Source organism: Hemicordylus capensis, chromosome 4 (assembly GCF_027244095.1).
Source record: "Hemicordylus capensis ecotype Gifberg chromosome 4, rHemCap1.1.pri, whole genome shotgun sequence".
NCBI lineage: Eukaryota > Metazoa > Chordata > Lepidosauria > Squamata > Cordylidae > Hemicordylus > Hemicordylus capensis.
This window is the reverse complement of record NC_069660.1, coordinates 219,256,258-219,279,590: the sequence shown is the minus strand read 5'-3', so window position 1 is coordinate 219,279,590 and position 23,333 is coordinate 219,256,258. Positions and strand designations below refer to the sequence as shown.

At 43.3% G+C, this 23,333-nt stretch overlaps 1 long non-coding RNA gene across 16 annotated transcripts in view; it reads right to left on the bottom strand.

Moving 5' to 3' along the window:
* LOC128323519 (uncharacterized) overlaps positions 1-23,333 on the bottom strand; it is a 440,731-nt gene that overhangs the window by 76,584 nt on the left and 340,814 nt on the right. For 14 of the 16 annotated variants that reach the window (XR_008306315.1, XR_008306324.1, XR_008306327.1 and 11 more), the window contains one exon: positions 14,745-14,872. This is a non-coding gene — a long non-coding RNA (uncharacterized LOC128323519). Of the gene's footprint in view, positions 1-6,574; positions 6,742-14,744; positions 14,873-23,333 lie in introns of all 16 variants that reach the window. The other 2 variants (XR_008306320.1, XR_008306322.1) reach the window with 2 other exon arrangements.

Below are 23,333 nucleotides of genomic sequence, written 5' to 3'. Positions count from 1 at the left end.
TATTAGAAGGAGGGATGATGAAGGATGTACAAACAACTCCATTTCATCCATTCAAGCTGGAATGTAATGACTTCTCTGAAGAATCCTCTCATGAGCAAAGTCATGAAATATACATTTCAAATACAGCTGACTAAAAGCTCAAATAGCTATTTGCGAGGTCATAACAAACTACAAATAAAATGGCACATCTAAGCATTGGAACAGTTTCCTCAGCGTTACAGACTTCCTTGGGGATGTTTTAAAGCCAACACAGGACTGCATAGTAGAAAAGTGGGAACAAAATGCTTGGTTATGCTGAATAATGACAAACATGGACAAATGTGAACATTTATTTGAGAGCGCCAAAAGGGATCTAGTCAGAGCCAGCTGAAAGCTCTAAACAGCAGATGAGAAGAATGGGGTCATACACCTCCACAGAAGCAAAGCTTCATTTCATAACCGGGTTTGTTTCATTTTCTAAAATGTAAATATAGCAAAAGAGCAATGAAGTGCTATAGAATGCAGAGAAGAGAATCCTGCAGATTATTATTTTATAGATCAAAAGATGTTTATCTTTATCAGGAAAAATCTATAAATAGATCATTCTCATCATAACCTTCTCTTTGAAGAAACTGAACCTCTTAGATGACCAACTACAATTTCAAAAGGTGTTAGGTAGGGAAATTAGAGCACTTAATCCACAAAAACGTGCCTACAACAGAAGTGAACTAAGAATATCTAGCCTTAGAATAAAGATAACATATCCCTTTTAAAAATAGAACTGTAGAGATCAGCAATTTCATTTAAAAAAAAAAAATCCCAGGGGGTAGGTGTGTTTGACACAATCCCTAAACATTCCTAAAACAAAACACAAATTAAAATGGTCCTCTCTTTCACCAATGAACACAGACTCCTTCAGCCTCAAGTAGTTTATTTATTTATTTTATTTTTATTTACTTTTTTGTCACATTTATACACCGCCCAAACTTTCATCTCTGCAGAAGTGATTCCCACCCACCCCACACCCACATTTTGTGCTTTTTGATCAGACACACAAACTTCCTTCTCATCCAAAGGAGTATTATGTAACACTTCCAACTAAACTTTGCACTGTTCTCAGGTAGAGTGCTCACAAGGAGACCAGCACCTGGACAGGGTTCAAGTCGCACTAAGATTCTTCTTTCGTTTCACTTATTTCAGGTATGAGACTGGTTAAACTGCTGTAAATCAAACTTCTGTAACATATTACCAATGCTAATTTGACTGTTACAATTATTCTACAGTTTTGTGGAGAGGGGGTTGAACATGCTTTTCTGATACATAGATACTATAACATGTATACAGGGGAGCTCATACACAAATAGTAAACTTATTGTTTAAGTTCAATGAGAAGCCAGGTAACAAACCATGCTTATAAGTGAAATAGGCAATCTTCAGAGTCATGCTTTTCTGAATAGTGAAAACATTCACCAGTATCCCTACTGACATCAAAAAACATTTGTTGATATTTTGAAAGTTGTAGGGGGGGGATCATTAAGTGTGTGGGGGGGGTGTCATTAAAACCTATTTAACAGAGGACTCTTCAAAGTACTGGATTTCATCCAAGGTCAGAAGGGTACCTGAAACATATGGATAACCATATGCTTTTTCATTTGCCCGTATCACTTTTGGTGATATTCCTGTAAGATTTTCTCTTGTACAGAATTAGTTCGCCTCAGTTCACTATAGTTTTTGTACGTAGCCACTACCACCTAAAGCAGAAACTTAGGGTGAGAGCAATTTTTCATCACTTTGGGCTTAATATCTAACCTGTGCATTTCAACCTTAATTCTTGGAATGGTTTAGAGTTCTCACAATATTAATGGACCAAGACAGTTTTAACCATCATGCATTCTCTATGTTCTATAGCATTTAGTTGGCCTTTGCATTTAAATCCTTTAGTGCTCTTTTGGTATATTTAAGACATCACATAAGAACTACAAACCTATACATGCCTATTGCATGAAAGACCCTCAACACGGGTATAAATAAGGACCCTTTTGGTTGTCATGGGCACCTATTGGTCTCTATTCTAAACAGCTAGTGCTGCAAAAATCTTGAGGGAGAGAGAGGAAAGGAAGTAGAGAGATTCTATGCACAACCTGCCTCAGCTTCGAACACCACAACTGCCAGAGGTCCCCTTCTGAAGATCCCAAGGGACACACATACAACAGGGAGCCATTTCTGTCTGTACATGCACACAGTCTCACATGCCAGAGTGCCTAAAGATTAGTGAAAAACCAACATCACCTGGGACTTTTTAGTTTAGAAAAAAGAAAAGTTAGGGGAGACATGCTAGAAGTCTGTAAAACCATGCATGGTGTGGAGAAAGTTGATAGAACCCCTCCCCTTCGTTAGAACCAGGGTCAACTGCTGAGTGGGGGGCAAGGGCAAAGGGCAAGCAGCAAGCAGGCGGGAAGAATGGGCAAGTGGGTGGGGGAAAGCAACTGCTGAGTGGTGAATGGGGGGGAGGAACGAGCGAGTGGCAGGGGAAAGCAACTGCTGAGAGCCGAGTGGGGGAGAGAGCAAAGAATGAGCAGTGACTGGGGGCTAGGAGTGGGCAAGCAGCGAGTGGGCAGGGGAAAGCAGCTGCCGAGAGGAGGAACAGCCGAGCGAAGTCTCGGGGAGGCCAAGCTTCAAGAAAAGGACGAGCGAAGGGGCCTTCTGCCACCCTGCCAAGTCTCTGGGGTGGGGAAGGCTGGCTGAGGGGGTGGGGAAGCCAAGTGCACTAGCGCACAGATGCTCTGTGCGGGTTCAGCTTATTTTTGTTAAATCTCACTCACTGTAAATACATGCACACACACACATAATCTTTCACATTCAGAACGCAGGGAAAACAATGCAAAGAGACTGCAGAAAAGGTGGGTCTTACTTCCCCTGCCAAGATGGAATTTACACTGGCTGATAGGTGTCAACTGGAAAGAAAAATCAATGCTACATGGCATATATTCAATCTGTGACTGAATGTGGAATTCACTTATAGTGATGGCAGAAACAGAAAGAAAGAGACAGAAGAAAGGAAAAGAGAGAGCTGACATCTGAAAGGACTAAACATATATTTTCCCATATTATTTCTAGGCCACTTATTATGGGGTTTCTTTGACACAAGTCAGCCAACTGCCTACAGTAGCTCTTGTCCTAGAATTAAAGTGAGAAAATTATACTGAAAGCATACTTCCTTTCTACAAATAGCGTTCAGCCTTTCATTCACTTTATACATGTGAACTGCAATCAATGCTCATTTATTGGTGCAATATTCTGAAGAAAAATATATGGTAGGACTTCCAGATCAATCAGTATAAGCTAGTCTGTAGAAGTTTCTTCATCCAAAGTGTAAATAAAATTTGTATACATACACAACATTCCAAAGACATCTCAGCAAGAAATAACTACACAGTAGAAATATTCCTTCCCCAGACTTTTGGAAACAACTTAGCCTGCTGCCATTATGAGACAGACCAGTAAGATTACATGGTCTTTCCAAGAGAACAAGTTCCTTTCATAAAATCATGTGCAACAGAGGCCACAGTGCTACAATTTGGGCAATGGGGGTAGAACCTCATGACAGACATTATCGTAAGCAAAGAGGGAAACAGATATCTCCCACTTGGCAAAAGTCATTATGGAAGTAGAATATAGCTTTTATAAATGGCAGAAATTCATGTTTATAAAGCAGATATTAAGGAATCCAGAAACATTCCGTTTAAGGCAAGAGTTAAGATACTTTACATTTTCACTCGTGTTCTAAAAAGAATGGAAATTGCAAGTTAAGGTGCCCATTTTAATTACCGTGCCATATAAGTTGTAAAGACTTTCTACAGTCTGGTATGTGATGATGGCTTTAGAAATGAGGCTCCATTTGTACACACCTTGCCTTGATCAGAGATGCTTCAGGCAGAAATTAATCAGGGGCATCTCTAGGAAGTGATAAGGAAAACTGCACCTGTTAAATCTCTGTCTGTCTGGATGCATCCCTCCCCAGCCCAATGTCCAAAGACCAAGACAAAGTGTGGGTGCATGGAGCCTCATTTCTAAAGCCATCATCATATACCAGAATGTACAAAGTCTTTGCAGCTTATATAGCATGGATACACACGCTGCAGTCATCTACCCCCCCCCCCCCCAGCAGCCTAGTGGAGCCCAGAGGAGCTCTTAGTAGGGGTGTGCATGGAACCACGGAGGCGCGGTCCGGCACTGGGGGGAGTGTGGCTTTAAGGGTGGAGGGGGTGCCATGCAAGTTGGCGCCACGCATGCGCCTGTCATGGGGTGCGCGCGCCCGCCGCATCACATATGTCACACGTTCCGTGTGACATGTGTGGCACGCACGTGCCGCAACAGGCGCATGCATGGTGCCAACTTCTCCTTCTTCAAGACAACGATGGGGGCAGGGAGGAACTCTGCTGCCCCCAAAACTTTGCTAATAAGTCGAGCGCTGGAGGGGGAAACGCGGTGGGAGGGGTAAGTACTACCCCCCGCCCTTAAAGCCACACTCCCCCTGCCAGACCGGCCAAATTCCGAACCGGTCCAGAGGCCTCTGACATGGCCCCAGACTGGTTCCGTGCACACTCTTAACTCTTAGCAGCCTAGCCCAACAGAGTGCATCTCCTTCCCCCTGCTTACACCCAGCTGCACAGAGCAGTGTGCTAGTCTTGGTTGGAGGTTGGGGCAAAATGTACAGGCTGCAGGGAACAGCACCACAGCCATGCATGACCTTTGGCAGAGTGAGAACCATGCCCGGAAAAGCAGCAGGGTGGCAATGGAGCAGGTGCTTACCTGCCTTTTAAGGAAACCACTCCCTGCCCTGCTGAACTGGTTTGAATGCAGGTCCAAAGGAGGTGCCAAACCAGTTCATGCGCATCCCTAGAGATCATTGAGTAATCATAAAGTGACTGAAGATAAAGATCAGGTAAAGTGACTAAAGATAAAGATAAGTGTTCTCTAGGAAACCTGTGACTTTAAAAAAAATACTCAACAAAAATAATTATAGTGTAGCCAGAGAAATCCTCCATCTTCTTTAAGATTACAGGACAATATGTTTGGTAATAATCAAGATTTTCACAGGCATCTCTCCCAGACATCAGGTCTGGACCTTCATAAAAAGAGAAACAGAAAAAGACTTGGAACTCTCTGGAAAGTGCTCAAAATAACCATTTCTTCTTTTGTAGAAGTAACGAGAACAACACTTTGCCTTTGCTTGACCTGGAACAGCAGCACCGTTCTCACTGGGACACAAGATGTGATCATCCTACTGAAGTAATTGAGTAAGGAGGATATTTGTGACTAAATGGAGACCAGTGGAGGGGGGGGGGACCTCCAGAGACACACACACCCCACCTGTGGCTGCGGACAAGCTCCCGGAGTGGCAGCGGTGAGTTTTATTACTTTAAAAATGTTTTTTTTAAAAACAACAACAGGGGTTATTCGGTCTGAGATCAGGCCAAACAGGGGCCGGTTCGAACCATCGAACCAACCACGTTTGATGTTGAATAGGTTCAAATTTGAACCCATTCACACATTCTTACTACCTTTGGGGCAGATAACAGAGCCACTCAAGAAATTAAAAGCCACAAGGAAATAATTTCTTGAATGTATCTTTTGTTATAACTGTAGTTTTACTGCTTTTCTGTTTCCTCTGACTGGATCTGTTTGTATTTACATTTTATTTGTTTGTTTGTTTGTTTGTTTGTTTATTATTTAAAACTTTTATACCGCCCTTCCAAAAGGCTCAGGGCGGTTTACATTAAAATCAATTAATCATTAAAACAAAAATTATAAAACCTAAAACAATAATTAACAATTAAAAACATCATAAAGCAACAATTAAATATTCAGAACTATTTAAAAACAGGTTTTAAAAAGCTGAAAAAGCCTGGTTGAAGAGGTGTGTTTTCAGGTGTTTTCTGAAAATTGCCAGAGATGGGGAGGATCGTATCTCAGCAGGGAACGCATTCCACAATCTCGGGGCAGCAGCCGAGAAGGCCCGTCTCTGTGTAGCCACCAAACGAGTTGGTGGCAACTGGAGACGGACCTCCTCAAGTGACCTCAACGGCCGGTGGGGCTCATAGCGAAGAAGACGCTCTCTTAAATACCCAGGGCCTAAGCCGTTTAGGGCTTTATAAGTTATAACTAGCACTTTGTATTTTGCCCGGAAACCTATTGGCAACCAGTGTAACTCCATCAACAAAGGAGTAATGTGGTCTCTCCGAGATGACCCAGAGACCAACCTGGCTGCCGCATTCTGAACCAACTGAAGTTTCCGGACTACGTACAAAGGCAGCCCCACGTAGAGCGCATTACAGAAGTCCAGTCTGGAGGTTACCAACAAATGTACCACTGTTTTGAGGTCATTGATCTCCAGAAACGGGCACAGCTGGCGTATCAGCCGGAGCTGATAGAAAGCACCCCTGGCCACCGCCTCAACCTGAGAAACCAAGGAGAGACGTTGATCCAGAAGTACTCCCAGACTGCGAACCTGTTCCTTTTGGGGAAGTGTGACCCCGTCTAGAACAGGCAGATCAACATCATCTCTAGAGTTCCGACCCCGCACAATAAATACCTCCGTCTTATCTGGATTCAGCTTCAGTTTATTCTCCCTCATCCAGCCCATTACCGCTTCCAGGCAGGCATTTAGGGAGGGTATGCCAGCTCCTGAAGAAGTTGACATGGAGAAGTAGATCTGGGTGTCTTGATGCCCAGATGATCCTTGCCTTGATGATCCTTCTGCTGGGATCAAAAGATGGGATGGAGTTCTATTATATAAATAAAATAATTTGGGGCACAAACATACTTGCTCTGGATGCCAAATAATTATAGTGTAGTTTTCACCCAATCTTAGTGTCCAGACACCTCTCCTCTCCTCATGCACTACATCATAGCCAGAGTACTCACTCCAAAGTACGCATCTAGAACTACTACGATGGAGGAGCAAAGGCATAACAAAGAACATTAATGGCAAGGGGCAAGGATTTTGCTTTACATTAAATACTGTACTTATAGAGGTAAGGAAATTAATATTTGTTTATTTATCTTATTAAGGAAGGTTGCTTAACATTTTCAAACTTATTCAGAAAACCAGTCAGATTCCTCTTAGAAAATACTGAAGTTGTTCATACAAAAAGGAATTGTGTTCTACCCAGGTTTGGGAGCTGTGTGCGCTTGGCTGTGTGGAAGCAAGGTAGGAGGAATACTTGGGTAGAAGTGATTGGGTGGAAGCAAGGTAGGAGGAAAAGCTACCCAGGTTTTCCTCCCACCTTACTTCCACGCAACCAAAAATTGGGAGCACACACAGCTCTCAAACCTGGGTAGAACACAGTTTTTGATTGTGTGAATGACCTCACTGTCTTTTTGGACAAGGCCAAACATTTCAATCTGCTTTCCACACTAGTTTTTCCTTCCTCTCTAAGAACGTGTGGCAGGAAAGATTGGAGTTGGGAGAGAGGTCAGTACCAGGGCAGGGGAGGTGACCAGAGGAGGTGACCAGGGGAGGTGATCTGCATCCCGCCGCACACACATAATATCACCCAGCCCAGTTCCTGGCCAGGAAGGAAGGTAATCAGTTAGCCTGGCTCCCAAGAGACTTGAGGAGGCTCCTTCCTATCTAGCTGCGCTGGCTTCTGCTACTTTTTCTGGGGTTGAAGAGTGAGTAAATGAAGCTTCTTTAAATGGAGGCATTTAAAAATAATTAGGCCAAGTTATAGGACCATAATATACTATGACTGTATTGTCTGACACTTTGCTATAAAATTCCAGTGCTATAAAGTTCCAGTCTGGTGGATGGGGGAGCGAGAGAGCAGGAAATATTTGTGTGGGTGTGGGTGGGGGGGAGAATGCCTGCTACCTCTTGGAATGACCCCTGCTTCAAAGCAATGTCCGGTAGCACCTCAAGTTGAAGCACTGAGCCTCACACTTCTCTAATCCCAGCACATGGGCTGCATTCAGCAGATGCGGAAACAGCATCATAGGGAAGAGGCTGCTGTATATACGCAGGTTGTGACCAAGATTCTATACTGGTCCCTGATGGAGCTGGCACCATGTCCTGCTCTCCCCAAATTCTGAACAGATGTTGCTGCTGCACTGAAACACAGCCAGTGGAAAGGAAAAGGCAGAATGAAAACGTGACTGCAGATGCTCATTAAGAAGTAGCCCCTGTAAGGAGAACTGTGTCAAAAGCCTTTTGAAAGTCCAGATACACCACTTCTAATCAGATTGCTCTATCTGTGTGTTTGCTGGCACATTAAAGAATTTTAAAGGATTGGTCAGACAAGACAATTTTGCAGGTAGTTTTCAGGATCTTCTGTGGATCCTTTTTTTAAAAAGCGATATTGTGTGCATTCCAGGGTTGATAACAATAGATTATTTTTAAAAATGATGATGATTTTTATTTACATTGGATTTTTAACATTTAAATAGATTTTTTAAAATAACAATTCATAAAGAACCTAGGTCAAATATATCATCAGAAATATTAATCGTAACTTCGAGTCATATTCTATGAACATGTTAGCAGCAGTATATGGGGATGAGAGACAACAGACATCAGTCCTATTCTGCAGGTGGTGTGTACATGCGGGGCACACGGGTGCACGCACACACACACACACACACACACACACACACACACACACAAGCCCTTGTTCTCCCCCTCAAAAGTGCAAAGACAAAGAAGTTCAATAAATGAATAGAAGATTTGGGGGGATAGAGTAGATCTGAGCAAGGAGGAGGAATCTGGATATAAATGCAGGGAATGGGGAGGGCAGAATAGAAAGTGAAAGCAAAGGTGAACAGAACACATTATTATTATTTATTTATTTTTAACATTTATATGCCGCTCTTCCTCCAAGGAGCCTAGAGCGGTGTGCTACATACTTGAGTTTCTCCTCACAACAACCCTGTCAAGTAGGTTAAGCTGAGAGAGAAGTGACTGGCCCAGAGTCACCCAGCAAGTATCATGGCTGAATGGGGATTTGAGCTCAAGTCTCCCTGGTCCTAGTCCAGCACTCTAACTACTACACTACGCTGGCATTCATGCAGTCCTGAAGAAACTTTCAGAGTGTATCCTCCATTGCTGAAGGGAAACACCTATCATGGCAGCAGGCCATAAAAGAGACTACAGTTGGGGACATTTTAATGAAGTTCCTATACTTGTGGGTAAGAAAGGCATGTGTGCACAAGTCAAACAGTGCAACGATGAAATGCAAGGCCTGGTTGCCTGAACGAAACAGCATTATGAGAAGTGTGTAGATTAAATAGAATCCTCCTCAGTAGTAATTTAAATTGTGTTTTAAATAATTAAAACTGAGTCCTTCTGTGAAGCAATCTAAATCATGATTTAAATAATGATTTAAATCAATTTGATTTAAATCAAATGAACCCTGGTGTATTCCAGTCTTCTTAAGTTAAAGAAGCTTGTTTTAGTTCTAAGTTGCATATCTTTCTCAAAAGACCAACAGTTTTGCATTTGACATAACAATTCTCAGGTGAGTGCCATGTGGCCCTGGTAACTTGTTAATTTTTAACTTGACAACCAATTCCAAAACCACATTTCTTGTCGTTTCTCTCTGACATAGTTTAAAATACCTGTCTCATGTGACAATGATTACCTGATTCTTACCTCTGGTTCTCATTACAATACATGGGTGACAAAACACAAGCCATTTCCCTTTACACCTATAATATCTACAGATAACAGTAGTTTAAAAAAATCATCACACCAAATTGGATGGAATTACGGCTTTTGAGTTTGACACAGCAGAGAGCCTCATTACATATGGTGACAGATATCCTAATGTGCATTGCAGATTTCTCCCTCAAAGAGAAATAATGAGCTGTCCAGGGCCTTCAGTGCTTTTTATAATATCTCAGATGTTTTTTCCCTGTTCTTCTGGCACACTTTCTGTTAAACAGCAGCCAAAATAAACAAAGCAAACATATAGAATATAAAGCAGGACAAAACGCACAATTCCAAGGTTGCTGACAACATCAATATACTGTTCCAGTCATGGAACTATAATTTCCATTCAACACTCTACTTTGAAAGCCTGGGATACTCTCAGGGCCTTCCTTACACAAGTCTCTCCCCATTAGCATCCTGTCCAGTTTGCTGCAGGCCATAATGTAGCCTTTGATAATAGTTTTGGCATATGTTTCCTAGGGAAAGGCCTGGCTGGCCTTCTGTTGAAGGGATGTTGATTGTGTTAATGCAGAAGACGCATATCTGCTACCTCCTGCTGTGTCAAGCCCCTAACGACCACATGACCTGTCAATATCACTTAACACAATCCACAAGAACATACTTATGCCAGGAGAGCAGACAATGCATATATGTCCACAGTGCACAAGCATTTAACATATAATTAACACTGTATATAATACTACCTTAGAGTAGCACAGACCTCATCAAGTGATTCAGCTATGGCTTGCCTGCATCTTACTGCCCTGCCAACAAACAAATAGTGAAGCCCAGCAGCCATACTATGAAACCCAGCAACATTTTATTACCCAGGATCCTCAAGGTGAAGGGTTACAGCAAAGAAGGTAAGATTACGTCAGTGTTAAAAATAGTAGCCAGCATCAACCTTCAAGCAGCAAGAGAGTACAAGCATGGTTCAGGAGAGATGTGCTTGCCCACTAAAAGAAATAATTAAATCTATACAATGAGAAGAAAGCTTCTCACAATCCCATTTACCTAAACCCATTGGGGAACAGATAATCCCAAATGGCTAAGTAGCTGGTGGTGTTCTCAAGGAAACTAAGCAGCATTTAAAGGAGAGCTGGACAGTGTGTGTCCCAAGAGAGACTTCCGTGCTTCTTTTATTTCCATCTGCAAAATGAGTGTAAGTAATGAGTCGTGTCTTTACACTCACAATGCTACTGGTTCCAAGAATGCAGTTCAATGCTACTTACATCATAAGACAAAGATTTCCTAGGATTCAACACCCGTGGCTCTCACACGTTGGCAGAGCCAGGCCTCTTCTCATGCCTTCTCTTCCTTGTCCCTCTAACTTTGCCCAATCTCCCCCCTAACCCACTTTCAGAATGTGGCAAGTGACTCAGTGGACTTTTTCCCCCATGGTCCAAAGGGGGGAAAAGATGCATGTCGCCTTTGTTGGCTTATCATGCACTCAAGCAAGCCACATTCAAAGAGCCTATCAAACAACTGCACACATCTCACAAGAAACTTATAAAGAAAAAATAAAACATTGGTCTAGGAGGATGCCAGACAAGAAAACAAAGCTATCACATACAGTAGCTGACCTTGTCCATGCCTGGACTCAATATTGTAATCCAAAGGCTTTACATGACGTCTTTTGTAATTTTTGCTTTGTATCCGACAGGATAGTCCTATTCTACTCATACTTCAAAACTATAATGGGGTCAGAGAACACCATGACAGCAAATGCACACAAAGGATGAGGGTGGGGAGGGCCACGTAGCAAAAGGCAAATGCAGCAAAACAATGTGAACCACACTGTCCAGCACATCACCAGGAGACACTTCAGAGCAGACATGGTCTGAGTCTGGTGGGGTCTTTGGAATACAGAAAACCTAATGATTGCTCACCATGATTCAGACTTAAGCAATGTCAAGAACAGACTCTTCTATCTATAGCAATCTTTCAATCTGTCTATAATGTAAACATGAAATAATTGAGTGGGGGGCGTTTCCCCTGGAGTTTTGGTATCTAAGAATAATAAGGCATCAGGAATGTTGAGTCTGGGTTCTAAATGTTTGTGCTGGAAGCATAAAAATATAGAGTTTTTGCTTTTTTGAGAACAATGTCATTCATGTTCAACTTATCCAAACAAAGGATAACATTGCCTCAACTAAGTGGTTGCCACTTCTACTGCTGATGAAGTACAGAGTTTACAGTGAACCTACTTCCACAGTTAGGCAAATACTTGAAGAATGACCATAATTTACTTGGCTTGCAGTACGTTTTGTCCCTCTTCTCAGAATCGGAAAGGACTGTAACTCTGTGGAAGAGCTTCTGCTTTGCATGCAGAAGGTCTCAGGTTCAATCCTTGGCATCTACAGGTAGGCCTGGAAAATATCCATTTAAAACCCTGCCTGTAATGTAGGAAGTACTGAGCTAGATGGAACAATGGCTTAATTCTGCATAAGACAGCTTCTCATGTAACCTCTGTAAAAATATTGACTTGTTACTTTCAGGCAGGCTTGTAAATAGGCACTCACCAGGGGTGATTAAGAATCATCTCCAGGCAAAGAAGCTATTGGAAAATCACAATGACCTTTGTCCCAGCCCTGTCATAAGAACAGCCCTGCTGGATCAGGCCCAAGACCCATCTAGTCCAGCATCCTATTTCACACAGTGGCCCACCAGATGCCGTCGGAAGCCACAGGCAGGAGTTGAGGGCGTGCCCTCCCTCCTGCTGTCATTCCCCTGCAACAAGCCCACAAATGACTAATTTGACTGAGAATGAGTAAAAATGGTTTTTAAGGGCTTGTAACTTTCATGGACTTATTTGCTAGGTTAAACCAAGGTCTCCATAAAGTAAAGGTAAAGTTGTGCTGTTGAGTCGGTGTCAACACCTGGCGACCACAGAGCCATGTAATTTTATTTGGTAGAATACAGGAGGGGTTTACCATTGCCATCTCCCACTCAGTAGGAGATGATGCCTTTCAGCACCTTCCTATAATGCTGCTGCCCAATATAGGTGTCATAGCAGCGGGGATTCAAACCAGCAACCTCGTGCCCCCTAGGCAAGTTACTTCCTCAGCGGCCAAGGAAACGGCCAAGTTACTTCCTCAGCGGAAACGACCTCAGCGGCCAAGGTCGCCATACCACAACACCATGGAGTCCTTGTCACTGAGATCAGGTTATTGTTGCCAGGTGTGGTGGTGGACTTTGCCTCTACTACAGTGCTGTCCCCAAGAATACTGCTTTACTTTGCCTCACAGAAATACATGGCAGGGATTCATTGACATGAGAGACACTAAAGAGGTGCAGCATTCAAGATCAGAACTGGAGGGGTGGTGGCTAAATTCATTTCCTTTTCCAGACAAACAGAGCCAGCTCCCACCTCCTGCATATCCCCACCCTGAGTTCTGTTTCTGAGTGTGATACTAAATGTGCCAGAATTGAGGGCTTTTAAGAGCACGTGAAAGGGAATATGTTGGAAACTGGCATTACATCTATACATTGTAAATGGGAAAAGTCTAGACATCACTTCATGTGCAGGATAGGGCCACAAACAAGAGAGAAATTATTGTTTTGCTTTCAAAAAGGGAAGGAGCGATCATGATTGATTTTCTCCCTGTCATAAAGAATCCCTTCATGCAAAGTGCTGCATAAAAATGGGTTCTCTGTGCCAGTTTGCAAATGTTACCAGTGCATGAGAAATGTCACTCAACCAGTCTGTTTTACTAACATTTCCTATCAGCAAGCAGACAGGAAGCCTTCTCAGACACACTCACAAAGAGGCAAACAGAAGCCAGAGCTAAAAGTAGATTTCTTTCTGTATGCTATAGCCCTAAAAGAACGGAAACCATATGGAGATTAGGCTATTATTCATCTAGTTAAGAGTCTTCAGGTGGCTTCAGGCTGAAAAAGAAAAATTGTGAATAGATGTACCCAGCCACCACTTATTTAGGGGTTTTGTTTGTTTGTTTGCCATTTATGTTACAACAGCATTATAGATGTTCATAGCTGAGCTGCTACAGTCAAAAGTATATTAGCATTTCAGTGTAAGAGCACACTAAAGTTGACAACTAAATTGTAATAATTCACTCTGGGTGAACCTTTAGCTATTCCGGGAAGCTTAATAGTGCTTTCATCCATTGGGAAATTGCTAAGAAGCAAATCTAGTTAGAGCTCTAGGTGTAAAACTGGTCTGTTCACATATTGGAGTAAGGGATGTGATCCCAGAAGGAACTCTGGGTAGCTGATCAGTAATATGTGGGACGCAAACCTTTGACAAAAGAATCTAGGCACAGTGAGGGAAAGACTGAGAGTCGTGTCAGGTATTGTTTGATTTCCACATCTGCTTCAAAAGCAGGTAGTTGAACACAGCCAAACAATTTGGCGCTCATCCTTGGAGAAGCCGCTCCCAGTCTGCGCAGACAATACTGAGCTAGATAGACTGATGGTCTGACTCAGTATATGGCAGCTTCCTATGTTCCTATCCTGACTAACAAAGAGGGTGTGTAAGAAGCAGCTACGGGGACACAGTGGGACCACCTCCACTGAGGGTGTGTAAGCAGAAGGGTGTGTAAGCAGCGGCTATGGGGACACAGCGGGACCACCTCCACTGCTCCATCTACCCCACTGCAGGAGTCCTGCAACACAGCTAAAGGGCAGTTCTTCCAGAGCACTCCCTTGCACTCCCAAAGCCCTCTGTCACTGTGGAAACTTGTCACTGAGGGTGCTAAAGTGTTTCTGCTGTGAATAGACTGCTTCAGCACTTCTGGAAGAACAAAACACATGTAACGGAGGCAAATGGAGCAGTGGGGCGGTCTCCTGTGTTCCCATAACCGCTGCATAGGCAGGATTAAGGCCTCAGACAGGTGTCAGCGTAGGCAGAATCAGCATCCCTGAGATATAGACCAAAGAGTCAGTACTAGGAGCTGGTTGGTGCACCTGGTATCCTAGGCTACTTTAGTAGGAGCAGTGGACAGCTTTCAGGGTCTTAAAGGAAAGTAGGGGTTTGATGCAATGCAACAGACATAGCAAGAGATAGGGTAAAGCAGCAAAAGGATTACTGTGTTACCTCAGAGAGCGCCGCCTTCTGCATGATCCCCACACATGTTAAGGTCATTTGAGGAGGTCCATCTCCAGTTACCACTGGTACGTCTGGTGGCGACTCAGAGGTTGGCCTTCTCTGTAGCTGCTCCTGGGCTGAGGCAGTATATAAGGATAATAAATAAATAATAAGAACAAGGACAACATGCTGATTTAGAACACATAAGCAGGAAAGAAGACGCATGCAGGTAAGAGTGCAAGGAGTTGGGAACAGAAAGTTGGAGATCAGAACACAAGTGAGCCCACAACACTGTCAGAGGCAAAGAGAGGAGGGAAGGAGACAATTAGGTATTCAGAGAAGAGGCTGGTGAAAGAAGATAGCAAGAATTAATACTGTAAATCCAGAGAGTTCTCTGGTATTTCCCCGGAAGTCCCTCCTATCTGACGTGTGGCAGATCCTGCTGCTTGGCCTTTTAAAAGAACACTGTAAGAGACTGACAGCTGTGGCTGCTTTGAGTCTTGTCTCCTGTATTATGTTGTTCTGTAAATTCTGTGCAATGTTCATTTTTAATTTTTTAAAAAGATTTTTTCCTTTTGATTTGTGGTTACCTGTTTGAGAATTAAAGTTAAAAGGTGGGCTTTAGGTGTTTAAAAAAATAAATGGTCTATTGGAAAATGTCCTATTCTTCCAACACAATGGAGCGTCGATCAAAGCCAGGCATTGCAGGATACAACTGACATATTACAGCAGGACCTGGGATGTGTGAATCAATTTGTGGCTAAATCAATTAGACTCTGATCTGGGCGATTCGAGTGATTCAACCTCAAATCAAATCGCCTTTTAGGATGCTTACCAGATTTGAGGTTGACTCAAATCACCCTTGATTCAAGCTCAAACTGATTCAGCCATTTTGTCTCCTCCAAGCTTCTGTCACCATTGACGGGGGTGAATTTTTAGGAATTTTTATGAGTGGATTCTCAATTGTGAGATGACGTCTTCATAGGGAATCCCTATGAAGAAGTCATCTCACAACTGAGAATCCACAACACATAAACACTCCTAAAAATTAACCCCTTTGCCTGATTCCTTTGGGGGTTGGGTGACAGTTGGTAAAAATGGGGCCCTACCACCCAACCTGTTTTGCCGTGCCCTGCCCTAGTCCTTAAAAATTCAGCCAAATCTATCTAAATTTGAAATGATTCAAAATCGAATAGACATAGATTCAAGGGCATCAGAATCGAACTCAAATCAAATCAGGCTGATTCGATTCAAACTCAAATAGAATAAACCGGTTCGTGCATATCCCTAAGCAGGACTGCATGATTTCAGACCACCTGCAGATGTTGGACAACTCTCATAATCTCTGACTTTTGGCCACTGGGGCAGGGGGTGATATGAGTTGTAGTCCAAAAGCTGGAGGGCCAAAGTTGTGCAGCCCTGTACTGCAGCATTCAAACCTTGATCCATTAATGAAAGCATATTTTCTTGAGCTAAGCCTAACACAGAAGGAACAATTCATCAGCTCCTTGGAGATAGGACAGTAGACATTTAAAACAACAATAATTTATCATTTGGATATCCATACTCCTGGATCAAGAAATAAATAAATACAACCCCCCCCCCTTTTAAGTAGTTTTTAAACGTGCAGGTAATGATCACTTTTACGCAAACATGTTATTTACTAAAGGTATGACCTGGGACTTTTACATACAGCAGGCTTTACCATGAGTTTACTGGGAGGCTTTACTGTGAACTTAGAGTTGTCCCCCCAAACTGCCACAAATAGTGGATTTTTTTACCCCGTTTATAAATTGGGCTACACTCTAATGCGCTGTGAAAAATCTGAATTGTGTGTGAACTGTGTGAACCCTGATAACTCGCAGGGACTTGGGGGTAAATCTGTCAGGTGTGTGAACACACCCCCTCCATTCCAGAGGAGATGCGAGTTAAAGCCCTGTGTGAAAAACTTCCTGGAATGTAGCCCGATTTATATCCAGGGTAAAAAAATCCACTATTTGTGTTGGGTTTGGGGGATAACTTTGAATTCGCAGTAAACCCTCCCAGAAAACCTGCAGTAAAGCCTGCTATGTGGAGAACTCCCTGGTCCTTTCTGCACATGTTCAGCACATGTTCAGCAGGATATAGAGGGAATGGATAGTTGTTCTCTCCCCTGGGCCTTTCCCAGACAGCAAGCTTTACCGCAGGATTAAGAGGGGTGAAGTACTGTGAGTTACGGGCATATCTAATATTTTGAATTTGCCCCCCAAACACCAACACAAAAAGTGGGATTTTTCACCCTTGACATAAATAAGGCTATGCTCCAATATGCAATGAAAAACCTGAATCGTGTATGGCGTGCTTTCCGATAGCTCGCAGGGACTTGGACCTAAATCCAGATGATATGAGAATGTACACCTTCCCTTCTTGTGGAGAAAGAAAGTAAAATTGTCATCTGAGAACGCCCCTAGGCGAGTGGACCCAAACTGGGTGCTTCACTGCTGTACTGGACATACTGAAACACACTTCTTGTACAGTAAGCCACAGCTCATCAACATGCATTCACTGGTTTATTTTATCATCATTATCATCATCATCATCATCCTGCTGTGGTTTACAAGCTTAGACTGGCATGGTCCAAGTCCAAGCCTTCTCATAGGGGCATGGCAAGGAATGGATACTGCTGGAGACCTGCAAATGAAATGCTAGAAAATCCAGACTTGAACTGATGACACAGCAAGAGTAGAGGATTGCTACAATGTGGGACGTGTCTGCTCCCTATGTTCAGAAGGGGCTGGAATGTTCTCATTGTATTTAGCAGATACAAAGCACCTCCCTGCCCCCCTCCCCCCTTCACTACAGTGGCTTGGATGTTTTCTTAGCTCGAAAGCTGCTTTCAGAACATTATTTTCTTGCTAATGTAAATTATGGGGATTGCTTCCTCCAAACACACACACACACACACACACACACACACACACACACACACACACACACACAACCACTACTGGGAGAAAAAGATGAGAACATCAAGTTAAACCCTGTTCTTTAAACAAAACATTCCAAACAGTATGTTACTGAGAAATTAAGCTAAAGATACAAAACAAGAAATAGTTACGTAGGACCTTTTAGCCTCCTAGATACAGAAACATCCTCCTCCTTCTCTTGTTACCTCCATAATCATGAAGCATAGCCATGAACTACAGCCAAAGATAATATAGGCAAGCTTTTTAACTTTATTTGGTTATTACTTATTTTTACTCTCAAATACACGGAGTAGGTTTTAAGCATCCCAGTTAATGCTTGCAAGATGGGCCAGCTGTTCTGATTAATGTGTGATCTGTGCTTTTAAAAATTTATTAATTATTATTATTATTTATTGTTTACACAGTCAGATAGGTGTTATTGACTGGTTTGTTTTATCCAGACATCGAGTCCTTCCCAAGGACCTGGGATGGCTGAATTTTATTGTCAATGTTGTTGCTGTTATTATTATAGATATCATCGCAGAGTATAGGCTGTTCCCAGTAAAGTTGCTTTTTGTAACTGGCTGATGGTGATTTCTGTGACCCCTATGGTGCTGAGGTGCTCTTCAAGTTGTTTTGGAATTGCACCTAGGGTGCCAATTACTACTGGGATTATTTTGGTCTTCTGCCATAGCCTTTCAATTTCAGTTTGTAGATCTTTGTATTTTGTGATTTTTTTCTATTTTTTTGTCTTCTGTTCTGCTATCCCCTGGTATTGCTATGTCGATTATTTTAACTTGTTTTTCTTTCTTCTCGACTACAGTTATATCTGGTGTATTGTGTGGCAGATGTTTGTCTGTTTGTAGTCGAAAATCCCATAATATTTTTGCATCTTCATTTTCTACAACTTTTTCAATTTTGTGGTCCTACTAATCTGTAGCTACAGGTAGCTTGTATTTTTTGCAGATGTTCCAGTGTATCATCCCTGCTACCTTGCCATGCCTTTGTTTGTAGTCAGTCTGTGCGATCCTTTTACAACAGCTGATTAGGTGGTCCACGGTTTCATCTTTCATGTTATTTTTTCTATTTCTTTGTCTTCTATTCTGCTATCCCTTGGTATTGTGATGTCGATTATTTTGACTTGTTTTTCTTTCCTCTCGACTACAGTTATATCTGGTGTATTGTGTGTCAGATGTTTGTCTCTTTGTAGTCAAAAGTCCCATAATATTTTTGCATCTTCATTTTCTACAACCTTTTCAATTTTATGGTCCCACCAATTTTTGGCTACAGGTAGCTTGTATGTTTTGCAGATGTTGTTGTTGTTGTTATGCTATTTACACACAGTCTACCAGATGCTATCGACTGGATTTGGTACTTTAATTATCGGGCCCTTTCCAAGGGTCTTGGATAACTAAAGAAAAATTAAAGATAGTGTCGTAGTATTTGTGCTGCCCCGAGTAGTGTGGCCTTCTGTAGCTGATGTATTGTAATTTTATCTATGCCCAAGGTGTCAAGATGGTGTTCAAGTTCTTTTGGTACTGCACCAAGGGCACCAACAACTACTGGCACCACTACTGTTTTCTTATTCCAGAGCCGCTCAATTTCAATCTAAAGTTCTTTTTATTTAGTTATTTTCTCCAATTGTTTTTCGCTGACCTGTCTATCGCCTGGGACTGCAATATCAATTATCAGAACCTGATTCTTCTCAATGACTGTCAGATCCAGCGTACTGTGCATTAAATGCCTATCAGTTTGTATTCTAAAATCCCAAAGGATTTTTGCCTCCTCATTTTCTGTGACCTTCTCAATTGGATGATTCCACCAATTCTTGCTTGCTGGCAATTTGTAATTCTTGCAGAAGTTCCAGTGGATCATCGCAGCAACTTTATTGTGTCTTTCCTTATAATCAGTCTGCGTGATTTTCTTACAACAACATACAAGGTGCTCAACCATCTCATCCGCTTCCTTGCATAACCGACACTTATTGTCTTTTTGGATCTTATCAATTTTTGCTTTTATAACATTTGTTTGTAGTGATTGTTCCTAGGCTGAAAAAATGAGACCTTCCATTTCTTTCTTCAGTGTCCCCTTCTTTAACCACTGCCATGTTGTGCTATTGTTTACTTTTGATTGTATGTCATTAAAGAACTGACTGTGCAATAGTTTGTTGTACCATTTTTCTCGTCTGTTCCTCATCTGCTATTTTTTGTATTCATCCTTTGATTCCTTTATTTTCAACAGTCCTGTCTTACTCACTTCCTGTAGCATTTCTGTACATCATCATCATTATTATTATTATTTATTAGATTTCTATACCGCCCTTCCAAAAATGGCCAGGGCGGTTTACACAGAGAAATAACAAATAAATAAGATGGATCCCTGTCCCCAAAGGGCTCACAATCTAAAAAGAAACATAAGGTTTCTTATGAAGCCAGCAACAGTCACTGGAGGTATAGTGCTGGGGGTGGATAGGGCCAGTTACTCCCCCCCTGCTAAATAAAAAGAATCACCACGTTAAAAGGTGTCTCTTTGCCAAGTTAGCAGGGCTTTAGACTTTATCATCCCAACCCTGCAATTTGCCTCTTGCCTGGCCATCAGCTGCAAGTAGCAATTACCTGAAGTGAACACATAAGGGGTAAGGCCTCACTGTAGCCGAAGTGTAGGTTATGCAACTATTGTTGCATGGCAAACGATGCAGGGTGGGGGGTGGATATTGCACCTGGGTGAAAATCTCCCTTTGATGCAACTTCTTGAACTTTCAAAACCAGAACTTTAAAAAAATACATTCAAGCAGTCATTGAGCATTCTTGAGCCCCGGGGAGCTGTTCTACAGGATAGTGCTCTGAGACACCTATTCCTCAAACACAGTTTACATGTTCAGAGAGACTCTTTTTGTCCTTTTACCAAATACACACGGACACACAACACCAGCTTCTCCTTGCAGTGGAATAACTCAGATACTCTGCCCAGGGTGCAGGGCTGTCCTTTGGGTGGGGTGATCAGGGCAATCTCCCCCCCCCCCTCGCGCTCGGACAAGCCCCACCCTCGGCACACTGGCTGAGCAGCCTGCCCTGCTCTCTTCCCTTAACCGGCGCTGCCTTGGCTGCTTTTCTTGTGGCTACCAGCCACTTGGAGAGGAGGTATGTGACGCCACCTGCATTTGCATACATGTTATCTCCCCAGCACCTTTGGCTGCTTTCTCCACTCAGCCAGAGGTGGTGGGGGTTGGTTCTGTGTTGAGGCAGCAGGCGGAACGTGCACCTAGCTGGGAAGCTCTTTTGGCAGCGGAGGCCTGGCCGGGATGCTTCTGCTGGTGTGAGCATGTCTGTCCCGCTTGCATCCCTCCCTCCTTGCCAGCCTCTGTCTCCTTGAGGGAGGGAGCAGCCTTATTACCATTCTGGGCTTCTCAGGGATTTGCATCTCTCCCCAGAAGAGGGGAAGGAGGAGTCCATGAGTGGAGCTGGAAGATGTGGCACACCTTATGCACCCTGCACTTGCAGGGACAAAAAGGTGGGCGGCAGCTTGCTGTGGGCTGGCCGGCTAACAGGTGTGCCTGGAGGTTGTTGTTGCTGCCACAAGGAGAAGGCAGAGAGGGGGGGGGGCACTGGGACAGCCTGGGGGCAGCATACTGGTAGTGAATGCTGTGTAGATGAAGGAATGAACAGTCAGGCCATGAGCAACTTGTAGGACCAGTGGAACTCAATTTATAGAGAGGAGAGCAGGTCTGGGTAGGAGAGCTGGTCTTGTGGTAGCAAGCATGACTTGTCCCCATAGCTAAGCAGGGTCCACCCAAATTGTATTTGAATGGGAGACCACATGTAAGCACTGTAAGATATTCCCCTCAGGGGATGGAGCCACTCTGGGAAGAGCAGAAGGTTCCAAGTTCCCTCCCTGGCTTCTCCAGGATAAGGCTGAGAGAGACTCCTGCCTGCAACCTTGGAGAAGCCATTGCCAGTCTGTGTAGATCAGTGATTCTCAAACTTGGGTCCTCAGGTGTTATTGGACTTCAACTCCCATAATCCCCAACCAAAGGCCACTGAGGCTGGGGATTATGGGAGTTGAAGTCCAATAACACCTGAGAACCCAAGTTTGAGAATCCCTGGTGTAGACAATACTGAACTAGATAGACCAATGGTCTGACTCAGTATATGGCAGCTTCCTATGTTCCTATGGACCTAACAGGTAAATCTTGAACACAGTTGTGTGTGCAGGTGCTGCTTCACACATTACACCATCTAGTTAAATACCTGTGTTGCAAATGTACACTAGTGTGTGTGTGTGTGTGTGTGTGTGACAGAGAGAGAGAGAGAGAGAGAGAGAGAGAGAGAGAGAGAGAGAGAGAGAGAGAGAGAGAGAGAGAGAACCCTTATATTTTCCTCCTCTCTGGGGAGAAAAGCCACCTAGGGAGGGCAATTTTATCTTGGAAACCGGCCCACAGCAAAAGTGGAAGTAGGCACTCAGTTATGCCACTGTTGCCACAATCTGCGTTTCCTTCCCACTGCCCCAGCATTTCGGTTTTTAAGAAGTCATTGGGAAACTGTTGGCGTGTCTCCTGCATATAACCCTGACAAACTGGTGTTTACAAATGCATATATCATGCAAATATATTTCTCAGGAAGTCAGGATTGGCTGCAGTTTCCTACTGCACTTACCCTGGAAGGCCAGCCTGGTTTTGCCACAGTGTAATGTGTGAGAAGGTCTTTGCATGTGTTAGGTTGGCAGCTGTTTGTTGATTTGTCTCCCCTCCCCCCTGGGAGAGCTCCCATACCTCTGTGGGGCCTCTTAAGTAACAGAAGTGTCACCCATTGAGGTTGTGCCATCGATTCGGTGTTGACTCCTGGTGACCACAGAGCCATGTGGTTTTCTTGGTGGAATACAGGAGAGATTTACCATTGCCTTCTCCTGCTCAGTATTTCAGCAACTTCCTATATCACTGCTGCCCTATATATGAGTTTCCCGTATCCTGGGAAACATACCAGCAGAGATTCGAACCAAAAGCCTCCTGCTCTCTTGGCAGGTTGCTTCCCTGCTGCGCCATTAGGTGGCTCATTTCACTCACTGAACAATTGTAAAAATGTGTATGTTTGTGTGAGTGTGTTTTACATATAATGTATATTATACTGAAACGTTAAGGAGGCCCCACACATGCTGATTCACCCCCAGCCCCGTGCCCCGCCCAGGGACAGCCCTGCCAGGGTACAAATTTGGAGATGAAATGTTAGCATCTCTAGGAGTGGTGCTAGTTGAAGCAAGCAATTTCCTCTGCCATTTAGAGCTCTCTCTCAAGGACTGCTCTCTGCCTGTCTGTGAGGCCAAATCAGCTCCTTCCAGCTCTCCTGCCTCTCTGCAACTCTACTCTCGACAGCCAGGACAACCCTCATCTCCTTTCCTTCCCCAAATAGAGAACATTCAGGTTTGCTTCAAAAGAGGAAAGAACTTCCCGCTGCTCAAGCTCACACAGGAGCACAAATGAAATCTGGAAATGTGACAATGGGAGCCATAGCAGAGCTGAGACCACTTAAATTTTCCCAAATATTGATCATCTCTTGAATCTCTATGCCACATATATTTTCATGGCGTTCTGGTTTGAATTAGGCTTTAGCTCCACTGTTTACCTTTCTTTCTGAAAAACACTACCGACAACAGCATTTTG